This window comes from Puma concolor, chromosome A2 (genome assembly GCF_028749965.1).
Source record: "Puma concolor isolate L17-30 chromosome A2, mPumCon1.1.hap2, whole genome shotgun sequence".
Classification (NCBI taxonomy): Eukaryota; Metazoa; Chordata; class Mammalia; order Carnivora; family Felidae; genus Puma; species Puma concolor.
In genome coordinates, this window is record NC_141668.1 from 59,611,978 (window position 1) to 59,624,926 (window position 12,949).

Here is a 12,949-nt window from a genome sequence, read left to right on the forward strand (position 1 = left end):
GGGATCATGGGGTTCACCTTTTAGGTGAAGTCAGGGAAGATTTTTCTGAAGACGTGGCTTGGAGCCCAGACTTGTGCAAGGTAAGTGAGACAGTCATTGGTTTGAGAGTGTTCTAGGCAGAGGATTTCCTCCAGATTTGTTCCTGTTTCCCATCCGCTTAGTTGCTTAAGCTAGAAAGTTGGCTGTCCTTATGTATCCCTTTCCTACCCCTACTACCCCTCACTTCATAAGACTTACCATTTTTGTGACATAAGCATGGAATTGCAAAGAGAACTACCAGTTGGGTGTGACCAGAATTGCTGCAGGGACCTGACACAGAAAGATTCAATGTCCATTCATAACCTCTGAAGTCCAAGAACTGCAAGAGGTTTTTGATAGATCATATGTAAAATCAAACCCCCCATTTTGGGTTGTGATTGTCTGTGGCCTCCTGTAAAACCTCATTAGTGTTCCCTTTGTCTAGTGTAAGTACCTCTCAGCATAATGTGTATTTGGTGGCCACTATTTAAATAGTTGTAGTGTCCCTGAGTGAGACACCAAAACCATATTTGGAAGGTCAGGTAGAGAGCTGAGGGGTCTGGGATTCTGACTATGGACTATGGAGTCAGAATGTTCATGTTGTCATTTCAGCTGAGCTATATATAGCCTCAGTTATCGGCTCTCTACAACTGCAATGGCATTCTAATTAATCTTTCAGGAGAGCTGTTGAAGGGTTTATCTAACATTTCACTTTGTAATTATACTTTTTTTTTTTTTAGCATTGCTTTAGTTTTTTTTTTACATGCATCTCCTTTATTTTCAACAAAAAAATGAATGTTTCACATGTTCATTTATTGAGTGCTACTAATGGCCAATTTTGGGTGATGCAAAGAACAAGACAGGATTCCTCCCCTCTGAGTGAAGGCAGCGAGAGGCAGTAAAGCCAGAACCTCTGAGTTAGGTGTGAGCTAGAGCCTGTTGGTTTTCCACTCATAAGCCACCCCTTCCATCTCTCTGGCTAACAGGTCCTTGATGTAAAACAAACAAACAAACAAACAAACAAACAAACAAAACAGAAAGAAAGAAAAAAAAGCAAAAAAAAAAAAAAAAAGAAAATTAGGGTATGAGGCAGCGACATCTTCAAAGAAGGTGGGCTCCATTCAAAAGATGAATCATTATTGGTTTAAGCTAATCATGTAATCCCATTCCTGTCTGCCATGATGGGTTGGAATGGCCATGTTACTGCATTATGGCCAATGAGACGAGTGCTAGAATCTTCAGGGGACCACCTGGAAAGGGTTCCCTCAGCCATCAAAAATGAGGGACAACGGCGTAGAATGTGTCTCTTTATCTTCCTGCCTCTGAGTGTGGTTAGGCTGGAGCATCAATATCGGGCATGATCAGGTGGACAGATAGAAATGGGATACATTCCTGATGACACTGTGGAAAACCAGCCATACCACTGAAATTTTCCAGGATTCTTGTTCTCTGAGGTAATGATAATAATCTCCCAATTGTTTGAGGCACTATTAGTCATTAATTATAGGCACCAGAAAAATATTAATTTTTAGGTATTTCAATAGAATCAGGTACAAATCCTTAAAGAAGCACAGAGTTCAGGGAGGTAATTTGGCCAAAGGAAATCAAGGAGGGTTTCCTAGATTAGGTAGACTTTAAGTTGCCTTTTAAAGAATAAGTGGAAATCCACCAGGTGGAAAACACAGGGAGAGGCATCTGGGTGAAGGAGGGTTACGTAGACATTTTAAACCAATTCATAGTTTTGAGGTATCCAGAGTATTTTATAGATTCTTAGTAGAATAATTCATGGCATTTGTGGATTTAGCATTCATTTACATGTGATCTTTAAAGGTTTTTAATTAAGCATATACTCTGAAACATACAGTAACCTGTAATTTGTCCAAGACTTGAATCAAAACGTTGGTGGCTTTCTGTCTTGGAATGAAAATGAGTCATGTGGGCATTGAGCCAGTCTGGCTGACTGAAGAGCACACACTGCAGCCTCCCATTTTTTTTTTTTTTTTTTTGCTGGTAACTTAGTAACTTTCATAAAACATTTGAAATTTGCTCTCTTTGTCAGTCCTGTTTGAGAAGCAGATGCCAGGGATTAAGCATGCTAGGATTTATATTAGGGAGCTGCGTTGGGAGAGACATGGGGAGGGAACCAGGTGAGGTCAGGAGGCTGGGATGCAATTGGAATACAGAGAAAAGGAGAGGGAGAGGAGGTGGAGAAACCGTGCAGTCAAAGGAAGGTTCTGAAAGGCCATGGGGGAAGATCTACCGCCAGTCACCATTAGAGAAGTTCCCTGTCTCCCAGGAGCGGGCCTGCCTCAGCATCTTTGCCCCACTCAAAGCAGCCCATGGGAAGCATGACCTTGGCACATATGGGACAATGGATTTCAGAGCACAGCTGCTGGATCCGTTATCTATTTCAGTTAGAGGTTGGCTGGGGTTTTCCTAAAAAGGTGTCTCAAAAAGAAAACTATAAGACTGGTAATGGAAGTAAAAAAAGACAAAATACTGGTGTATTTTATAGGCAAAGTTGTTAACCCTTTTTTTGAGGAGTCATGGAACCCTTTCAGAACGTGATTTCAGATACTGACTCTATCCCCAGAAAAATTCCCGTATAGAAAAGGGCCCCTGGTGTAGTATGACTCCTTCATCTTAGATTGCTAAATTCCCAGCTTTTCTATGGCCGTGTTCTAATAACTGTACTGTGGGCCTTCTACAACTCTCCATTCACTGACATTTGGACCCCTGCGACCAATTGCTGGTTCTACTTCTGGGATAGACTCATGGCTTCAGCAGCTGCAAATAGACTTTCTCTTGAAAGATACCTCAGCTAAGAATATCTGTGTCTTGCCTTTCAGGGCCCATTGGGTACCTCTCCCAGTCTTTAGATCTCTCTGAATCCTTTCTGAGTATTAATTTCTAGAATACCCAAAGGATGGGATTGCTTTTATGTTTATATCTTGACCATTGCCTTGTCCACTTGGTAAGTTAGGACCTCTTCTCACTTTCTTACTCAATATGAGTCCTTGTGTAAAATTTGGGTTTGTGAACCTAGACTGTGTTCTAGATTTCATTCTTAACACTTAAGTGTATATACCCTCTTTTATGCTCCTTCCAACCTCTGTGCTCACATAATCATAAAGATGAAATGTATAATACACGTACTCTCACACATTGTAGTAAAAACACATAGGTAGTTGATTCTCCTTGTTAGGATAGTTATATTCAATCAAGTCACCATGAGCATTGAATTACTGAATATAGGACCATTGAGCTAGGGGAAATATGTATATATACACATACCTAGCTCACATAGATTATAATTATAATTTTAAATTATGTAAACAACTCATCCCAGGAGATTTTATTTTCTTTATTGTGCAAAAGAGAAAATAAGGTTTAGAAGTGGTAAGTGTCTTGCCTGAGGCCATCCCACTAACAGGTACTAGAGTTGGGATTCACACCCCATCCAACTGTCTCAGAGCCTGACCTTCTTGCACTGCCCTGTCCCCTACCACCTCCACCCTTGGCCCATCCCTTCATATGAGAGCTGAAACAGAAGGCAGAGTGTCAGCTGGGAAGGGGCTTGTTGGGTCCACAAAATTTGCACCACCCACTGGACTACTGCAAGTGACCAGTAAAGCATGTGTGTATTGATGTTGGTGTTGCAAATGAATTTGAGCCAGTAGGCAAATCTACAAATAGGGAATTCATGAATAGTGAAGATCAACTGTGCAAGGTTAAATTTTTTTTTTTAATGTGCCAAAGGGCATAAAGGGAGAAATATGTCTCCTTTTCTCTTCTATTCTCACACACCCTAGTTCTCCTAGTTCCCTGCTCCCCTGTCCTAAGGGAGCTGCTGTTGTCAACCTATTTACCCTTTCAGAGGTGTTCTTATAAGGGCATCTTGAAAGGGGATCTGAATCTGAAGAGATAAGGCATCAAAACACAAACCAACATAGGCAAACAACTTAATGCAAACTCTATGCCTCAGTTCCTCAGCTCTAAAATGGAGGTTATTGCCTTGTCCTTCTGCCAGCTGAGAGGGTGAAGCAGTTTCACGTACCTGAAGTGCTTGTCATGGTAAAGGGCACGTGGGAAATGCATGAGCTTCACCTATAAGCACTCTAGCCTTCTAACTGTACACGGTGGTTTTGACCTTCCCTGTTCCACTGCCTGTAACTAACCAACATGTTCCCAGCTTGGAGGACAATTTCACAGTGAAGGATCTGGCTGCAGAAAGGGAGCAGTTAACTAAATGTGGCCATAATATGCATATGAAACCACCAGCCCTTGTAGTTACAGGATTTATGGAAAGAATCATTAATTTTTCTTTCTTTTCTTTCTTTCTTTCTTTTTTTTTTTTTTTTTTAAGGACTGGTATAAATCAGTGTTTAACTTCAGCTACAGCCAAACCCAGAAAGAGGGGACAGGAAGATACAGGCTCAAGAAGACTAGGGGACATTTCCTCATTCAAATGAATTGGAAAGTGTTGCTTCACCCAGTATAAGCTTCCAGTGATGTGTGGGTGTTCTTTTTCTTCTTTCTAGAGGAAATCTGTCCTTCTTAAATAGAGAATCCATTTCCTCCCAAGAAAACTAAGCACTCTGGCTTTCTGAATGAATTTCAGGCATTGATCCTGCTTGAAATGATCTATGTGAAACTGACACCCTTGGGAGAATCAAACAGCTTTTTTTTTCCCTGTAGAAATTAAAATTATTTTTCAATTATACATATATTTTCACTTACTAGATGTGCCACTGTGGCAGAGCATTTAGGTAGGATTTAACATACGAACTACCATTTACTTAAAAAAAAGATAGGGCTTTATCTGAATCAAATATTTCATGCAGTCAATCAAACAACATATAAATAAACATAAAAATGAAATAGAAGACCATGTCATGGGGAAATGAGTCTGGGTTTGAATTGTTTATCTGGTTTATGTTCTGGGCAAAGCTGTCTGAAGCTTGGTTGTTTCTGTCAGATCTTTGAATACTGGTATTTTCCTACTTTGTGTATCTTTGAGATTTAATTCCTCTTGAAAAATGGTAGCGTGATATGGATCAAGATTTTGTCTTGAGGGTTTCAGAGGCTTGTCTGCCTTTTTAAAGAAGATAAAAGCCCTTTTGTTTCCTCATTTGTTCAAGAGTAGCTACCATGCTAAGTGAGAACTCAGATTTCTCACAGTTTTATGTTTTAAAGTAGGGACAGAATATCTAAAGTATGCTTGTGCTTTTTTCTGTATCCTTTAACACTTGGGTTGAAATCAAGAGAGGTAAAACTTATTCCGGTCATTAAACCAGTAATTACTCTCTTCCATTTTTGAAGTCTCAGCTCAGGGCTGATGTTTAGGAAGGTGGGAACCTTTTACTACTTTGCTCCTCAGAATTCCTGACCACGGATGTTACTGTGGGGATCCTTATTGCCCGCCCCCAGTGCTGGATCAAGGTGGGGAACAGCTAATCATTAGATGCTGCCAACTTCGTGTCTTCTGTCCTAATCAGCCTCACTACAGTGAATTCTTTCTTGGTAGTCTGTAAACTCTACCATAAACATTGCTAAATGCTTTCTGTTTGCAGAACTCAATGAGAGGAAGGGGATATTCCCACTTGTTCATTTAGCTCTATTTATAACTTAGAAAATTAATAGATAAAATGTTTGTTTCTCCACTTCCCAATAAACTTTTTCATTACTATGTGCTCCTCATTATATTGTTTCCCCCTCTCGGTGTGTCAATGGCTCTTAATAGGGAAAAGAGTTCCCTAGCTGTGCTAAATGATGATTTCTTCTAATGGTATAGGGCTAAGTTGGCAGAACACAAGGAGAAGAAGTATGGTTCTTGTCCTTGGGATGCTTACTGTTTGGCTAATGAGAACACACGTGGAATTATTTGCAGTGATATGGAAGTGATATACGTGGTTGTGGTTTAGATAAGTGGTTCTCAACCTGTTTTTCTGCCACAACACACATATGTAAATTTTAGTTCACAGATGTGATGCACACCCATGGGTGTAATCATGGTCAAACACAATTCTTTAGGACGTAGGGAGAACCCCACACCTTACTTTCCTGTTTAAGAAAACATCAGAATGCACGTGGATCAGCATGCTAATGTTCAAAGAATATCCTTAAATTTATTTATTTATGGATGCCAATTTGTTAAATACTTTGTGACTTTGTCATGAGTAATGAATTACTTGCAACACACTTTAGGACTGTCTGCCTACACAGAAGTTATAAGTTGAAAGGTGCTGATTTATGTAATAATTGCTACTTGGTTTCATAATACTGCCCCTAGGCTGGGCCTAGCAAATACATGTACAAATATAAAGTTCTCAAAGAGCCTGTGAGTACCCTTGTCTCAGGCAGAGGGCAGCCCACAAACCTGGCCAGATTTTCTCGTGATTAACACTCTTGAGGCTCTAGAGAAACACTGCTCTACATCCCTTTATCCTGTATCCTTGATATCCGCTGTCTGGATGCCATGAAACTTAACAGCTGGTATTCCTGCTGATAGCAGAGAATGACACTACTTCAGGGCTCTGAAAGAATCTTGGTGAAAGAAGTGCTTAGCTATACCAGATCCATTCATTCAGGAACAAAGTATCACTTCTCAGTAGCACCTGAACAGTAGCCTGGCCAAGTGACTTTGTCCATTTAAATAATAAGAAGCGACATATGTCACTTCCTGGTGGAAGCTTTGAGAGCCATTCCATCTGCCACCATTGTTTTTCTTATTTGCCACAAGAGCCGCACTTGCTTTCCAGGTTAGGGACTGTCCTGGAACGAGGATGTGGAGATCAACTGAAATGTGTCTGCAACTGATGTTAACGTGAGCAAGACATGAACCTTTGTTATGAATCACAAAGATCATGGGGTCATTTTTTTGGTTTGTTTTTATATATATATATACTGTTGCAATGAGACTCCATTAGAACATTATAATTAAAAATACATTGAAAACTTAAAAAAATGTACAAATGTAAGGAATAGCTTCTCTAGAAGGGAAACAGTTTTTAGCATGAGGCAGATCCTAGACCCACAATCCACCTGTGCTCCTGACTCACTTTGAGATCTTGCACTGTGTTACTTAAATCCTCTGAGCCGGTTTCCAAATATGTAAAAAGTGGGCGTGAAAGCTAACTGTGCAAGTTTGTTGGGTAGTTACTAGTTTGAAAAGCATCTATCTCAGCGCTCAGCATATGGCAGGAACTCAGTATATGGCAGCTGCTATCACTGTAAGAACTTGGGTTGTTCTTCTCTATCTGTTGTATATTCATGGTATATAATCAACATTACTCAACATTGTAAGCATTTACATATTTAAAGTGTATGGCAGCTGTTGCTTACCTGACTGTTTTGCCTTCCTCAACTCAGCTCCTTTAGGAAAGGACCAATTCATCTTCCCATCCTTGGCCCCAGCATATAAAAGGTGTTAAATAAACATTAGTTGGATTTTTAAAAGATTTGAAGCTTAATTGTGGCTATTCTAAAATAATAAAAGCTAAGAACTTCGAGGCTTTTAAAAAAATTGTATTTCTCAAGGTATGGTTTGAGGCCCACCTGTGTCAAAGGTTTGGGAGATGGCAGGAGGTGGGGGTCGTGGGGCAAACTGCTTGTTAAAGTGCAGACTCCACACCCTTGGAGTCAGAACTCTGGGGGCTTGGTGCTCAGGGAACCTGGATTTTTGATGGGAACTTCACTTGATTCCTATAAATATTGAATGTTTGCCCCTTGCTGTTCCAAATGATAGAAAGCTCATATGCAAATGACCACCCTACATAGGTGTGAAAAATAACTAGAGAGCTTGCACAAATGTGGATTCAGTGACCTCCAATCAGACTTGCAGATTCAGTGGGTCTGTGGTGGAGGTCAGGAATTGGCATTTTTAAGAAACATCCCTGTAGCCCTTTTACCCCTATCCCAGGTAAATAGATACAGATGCCTGAACTTCAAGCTTTGGGAAATAATAAATAGTAAACTATCTTCTCTTTTAAAACTGTTATTTTTTCCCCTTATTGTTTGGGGATTCCTTGTCGATTCTGTGTCTTTGTATTTAACTGAAAAGTGTTTGGGAAACATTTAGGATTGTATGTGGCTGGATTTTACCTAAACTAGGTTGTGATAGGTGGGGAAACATAAACAGTACAAGGTTCTCCTGAGGTTTGTGGTTTTTAGGGAAGCGTCTTCCAAGTGCTTAGAGTTGACTCCACAACTGTCCTGCCTTGTTCCTAAATAGGCTCAGAGGTATTTAAGAATTAATAAATATGTCCTTACTTGAGACGGATCAGTAATGCACCTGCCCCAGCAGTTTGCTCAAGCGACATAAATCACAGTGACCATGCCCTTTGGTGCTCCCCTAGTCTCAGCTGCCCTGTGGCTCCTTTAAGCTACCAGGCTCCAAAGGAGGTAGTTAGGGGGTTGTGATAGCAATGGGGTTTTTAATTCAGGGGTTGGCGAAGGGTAGCAATGAATTTCTAGAAGAGACCAAATATTCATCCTTCTTGCGAGGACATCTCCCATGTCAAGGATGGGGACCACTGGTGGCAAGACTCCATGTGAGCTGAAGTTACAAAACCCTGGCACACATTACAAGCTGGTTTTAAGATATTAGAGTAGGTGACCTAAGAAGATTAAATACCACTGCTGATCTTTTTTGAATGATGCATCCGGTGTGACCACACTGGTCACAGGCCCCTGAAGCCTGCCCTGAATCTAGGGGTGAATACTTTTTAGTCATCTCCCTTAGACACAACCGGAACTTTGAGTTTCTAAGTTCTTTTTCTTCCATGTGTGATATACCTTTATTTACACTGAGCTTCTTTTTTATTTTTAAGCTTTTATTTTTAATTCCAGTATAGTTAACATACAGTGCTATATTAGTTTCAGATGTACAATATAGTGATTCAACAAATCTATACATTATTCTGGGTTCATCACGATATGTGTTCTCTTTAATTGCTATCACCTCTTTCATCCATCCCCCACCACTCTGGTAACCATCAGTTCTCTACACTTAAGAATCTGTTTCTTGGTCTGTCTCTCTTTTCTTTTCCTTTGCTTGTTAGTTTTGTTTCTTAAATTCCTCACGAGTGAAATCATGATACTAATTTTCTCTGACTGACTTGTTTTGCTTAGCATTATACTCTTTAGTTCCATCCATGTTGTTGCTAATGGCAAGATTTCATTCCTTTTAATGGCTGAATAATACACCATTGTATTTATATACCAAATCTTTATCCATTCATTTATTGATGGAGACTTGGGCTGCTTCCATAATTTGACTGTTGCAAATAATGTTGCAATAAACACAGGGGTACATGTATCCCTTTGAATTAGTGGTTTTGTATTTTTTGAGTAAATACCCAGTAGTGTGATTATGGATCATAGGGTAGTTTTATTTTTAACTTTCTGAGGAACCTGCATACTGTTTTCTACAGTGGCTGCACCACTTTGTATTATCACCAACAGTACAAGAAGGTTCCTTTTTCTCACATCCTTGCCAACACTTGTTATTTCTTGTGTTGTTGAATTCAACCATTCTGATAGGTGTGAGATAACACCTCATTGTGGTTTTGATTTGCATTTCCCTGATAATGGATGATGTTGAGAATCTTTTCATGTGCCTGTTGGCCATCTGGATGTCTTCTTTAAAAAAATGTCTATTCATGTCTTCTGCCCATTTTTAATTTGGATTATGAGCTTTTTGGCTGTTGAATTGTGTAAGTTCTTTATATATTTTGGATACTAAATATATCAGATAGATGTCACTTGCAAATATCTTCACTCATTCCATAGGTTGCCTTTTCGTTCTGTTGATTATTTCCTTCACTGTGCAGAAGCTTTTAATTTTGATGCAGTCCCAATACTTTATTTTTGCTTTTATTTCACTTGCCTCAGGACATATATCTAGAAAGAAGTTGGTATGGCTGATGTAAAAGAAGTTATTGGGGCACCTGGGTGGCTCAGTCGGTTGAGTGTCCAACTTCGGCTCAGGTCATGATCTCTCTATTTGTGGGTTTGAGCCCTGCATTAGGCTCTGTGCTGACAGCTCAGAGCCTGGAGCCTGCTTCGGATTGTGTCTCCCTCTCTCTCTGCCTCTCCCCTGCTAATGGTCTGTCTCTCTCTGTCTCTCAATAATAAATAAGTGTTAAAAAATTTTTGAAAAGAAGTTATTGTCTGTGTTCTCTTGTAGGGTTTCATGTCTTTGGTTACATTTATTCCTTATATTTTTGTGCAATTGTAAATGGAATTTTTTCTTAAATATCTCTTTCTCTTGCTTCATTATTGGTGTATAGATATGCAACAGCTTTCTGTACATTGATTTTGTATCCTGTGACCTTACTGAACTTATCAATTCTAGAAGTTTTTTGCTGGAGTCTTGAGGGTTTTCTATGTATAGTATTGTGTCATCTGCAAATAGTGAAAGTTTATTCTTCCTTCCCAATTTGGATACCTTTTATTTCTTTTTGTTGTCTGAATTCACTGGCTCAGACTTCCAGTACTAGGTTGAATAAAAGTGGTGAAAGTAGACATCCTCATCCTGTTCCTGACCTTAGGGGAAAAGCTCTCAGTTTTTCACTATTGAGTGTTATGTTAGCTATGAATTTTTCATGTAAGGCCTTTATTATGTTGAGGTTTGTTCCCTCTAGACCTACTTTCTTGTGGGTTTTTTTTTTATCATAAATGATGTACTTTGTCAAATGCTTTTTCTGCACCTAAAATATTATTATATGGCTTTTATCTTTTTTCTTATTGATGTGATGTATCATGTTGGTTGATTTGCAAATATGGGTCACCTCTGCATCCCAGGAATAAATCCCACTTGATTGTACTGAATGATTATTTTTCATGTATTGTTGGATTGGGTTTGCTAGTATTTTGTTGAAAATTTTTGCGTGTACGTTCATCAGACATATTGGCCTATAGTTCTCTCTTTTTTGTGGTGACTTATCTGGTTTTGGTATCAGGGTGATACTGGCCTCATAGAATGAATTTTGGAAGTTTTCCTTCCCCTTCTATTTTTTTCAAATATTTTGAGAAGAATTGGTATTAATTCTTTTTTATGTGTTTGGTAGAATTCACCTGTGAAACTGTATCATCCTGGACTTTTGTTTGTTGGGAGGTTTTGATTACTGACTCAAATTCATTGCTGGTAATCTGTCTGTTCAAATTTTCTATTTCTTCCTGCTTCAGTTTTGGGAATTTATATGTTTCTAGGAATTTTCCCACTTCTTGTAGGTTATCTAATTTGTTGGCATATGTTTTTTCACAATATTCTCTTAAATATTTGTATTTCTGTGGTGTTATTATTTCTTCTCTCTCATTTGTGATTTAATTTGGGTTTTCACTCTCTCTTTTTGGTGTGTATAGCTAGAGATGTATCAATTTTGTTGATCTTTTCAAAGAATCAGCTCCTGGTTTCATTGATCTGTTTTACTGTGTGTTTTTTGTTTCTATATCATTTATTTATGCTCTTTATTATTTCCTTTCTTCTGTTGGTTTTGGGTATTTTGTCTTTTCTTCTTTTTTTAGCCCCTTTAGATATAAGGTTAGGTTGTTTATTTTACATTTTTCTTGTTTCTTGAGATAGGCCTCTATTGCTATCAACTTTCCTCTTAAAACTGCTTTTGATGTATCCCAAAGGTTTTAGACTATTGTGTTTTCCTTCTCATTTGTGTAATTTTTTATTCCTTCTTTGATTTCTTGGTTGATCCATTCATTGTTTAGTAGTATGTTATTTAACTTCCGTGTATTTGTGGTCTTTCCAGATTTTCTCTTGTGATTGATTTATAATTTCATAGGGTTGTGATAAGAAAAGATGCATGGTTTGATTTCAATCTTTTTTACTTTCTTGAGACTTATTTTGTGGATTAATATGTGATCTGTTCTGGAGAATGTTCCATGTGCCCTTGAATATAGTGTGTATTCTGCTATCTTAGTATGGAATGTTTTGAATATATCTGTTAAATCCATCTGGTCCAGTGGTCACTCAAAGCCTTTGTTTCCTTGTTGATTTTATGTTTGGATGATCTGTCCATGGATGTAAGTGGGGTGTTAAAGTCCCCTACTATTATTGTATTACTATTGATTATTTGCTTTATGTTTGTTATTAACTCTTATGTGTTTGGGTGCTCTCATGTTGGGTGCCTAAATTCATATAATTGTTATATCTTCTTGCTGGGTTGTCCTCTTTAATAATATATGGTATCCTTTTTTGTTTCTTGTTATAATTTTTGTTTTAAAGTCTAGTTTGTCTGTAATAAGTATTGCTACCCTGGCTTTCTTTTGACATTCATTTTCATGATAAATGTTTCTCCATTCCCTCACTTTCAATCTACAGGTGTGTTTAGATCTAAAACAAGTCTCTTGTAGGCAGCCTATAGATGAGTCTTGTTTTTATTTTTTTTAATCCACTCTATTACCCTATGTCTTGATTGGAACACTTAGTCCATTTAAATTCAAAGTAGTTATTGATATATATGTGTTTATTGCCATTTGTTACTTGTTTTCTGGTTGCTTTTGGAAATTCTCAATTGTTAACAGGTGTTGTGGATTTCTCCTACTCTTCTTGCATGGATAAAGCAAAACAATTTTTTGAACAAAAATAATATTATAAATCAATATGTTTTGTTCTTTTGCTCTTTAAGTGTTTGTTTGTTTGTGATGAGCAATGATTACAAAGTGCTCTTAAAGGTCTAAGTAACCCTTCCCTCCTTGCGGATTTTTTTTTTGAGGACTCCCTGTTGAGTTAAACCTCATATGCCCATAGGGTCAACATGGTTTAATTCTAGGGAGATGACATCGGTTTCTACTAAGGGAGACCACAACCACATTTGATGTGGATATATAACATTTTCCACATGTGACCGCAAAGCAACTCAAATCCTCCATTTGCAGGAGACATGATTATGAGTTTAAATAAACCCAGAGCAAA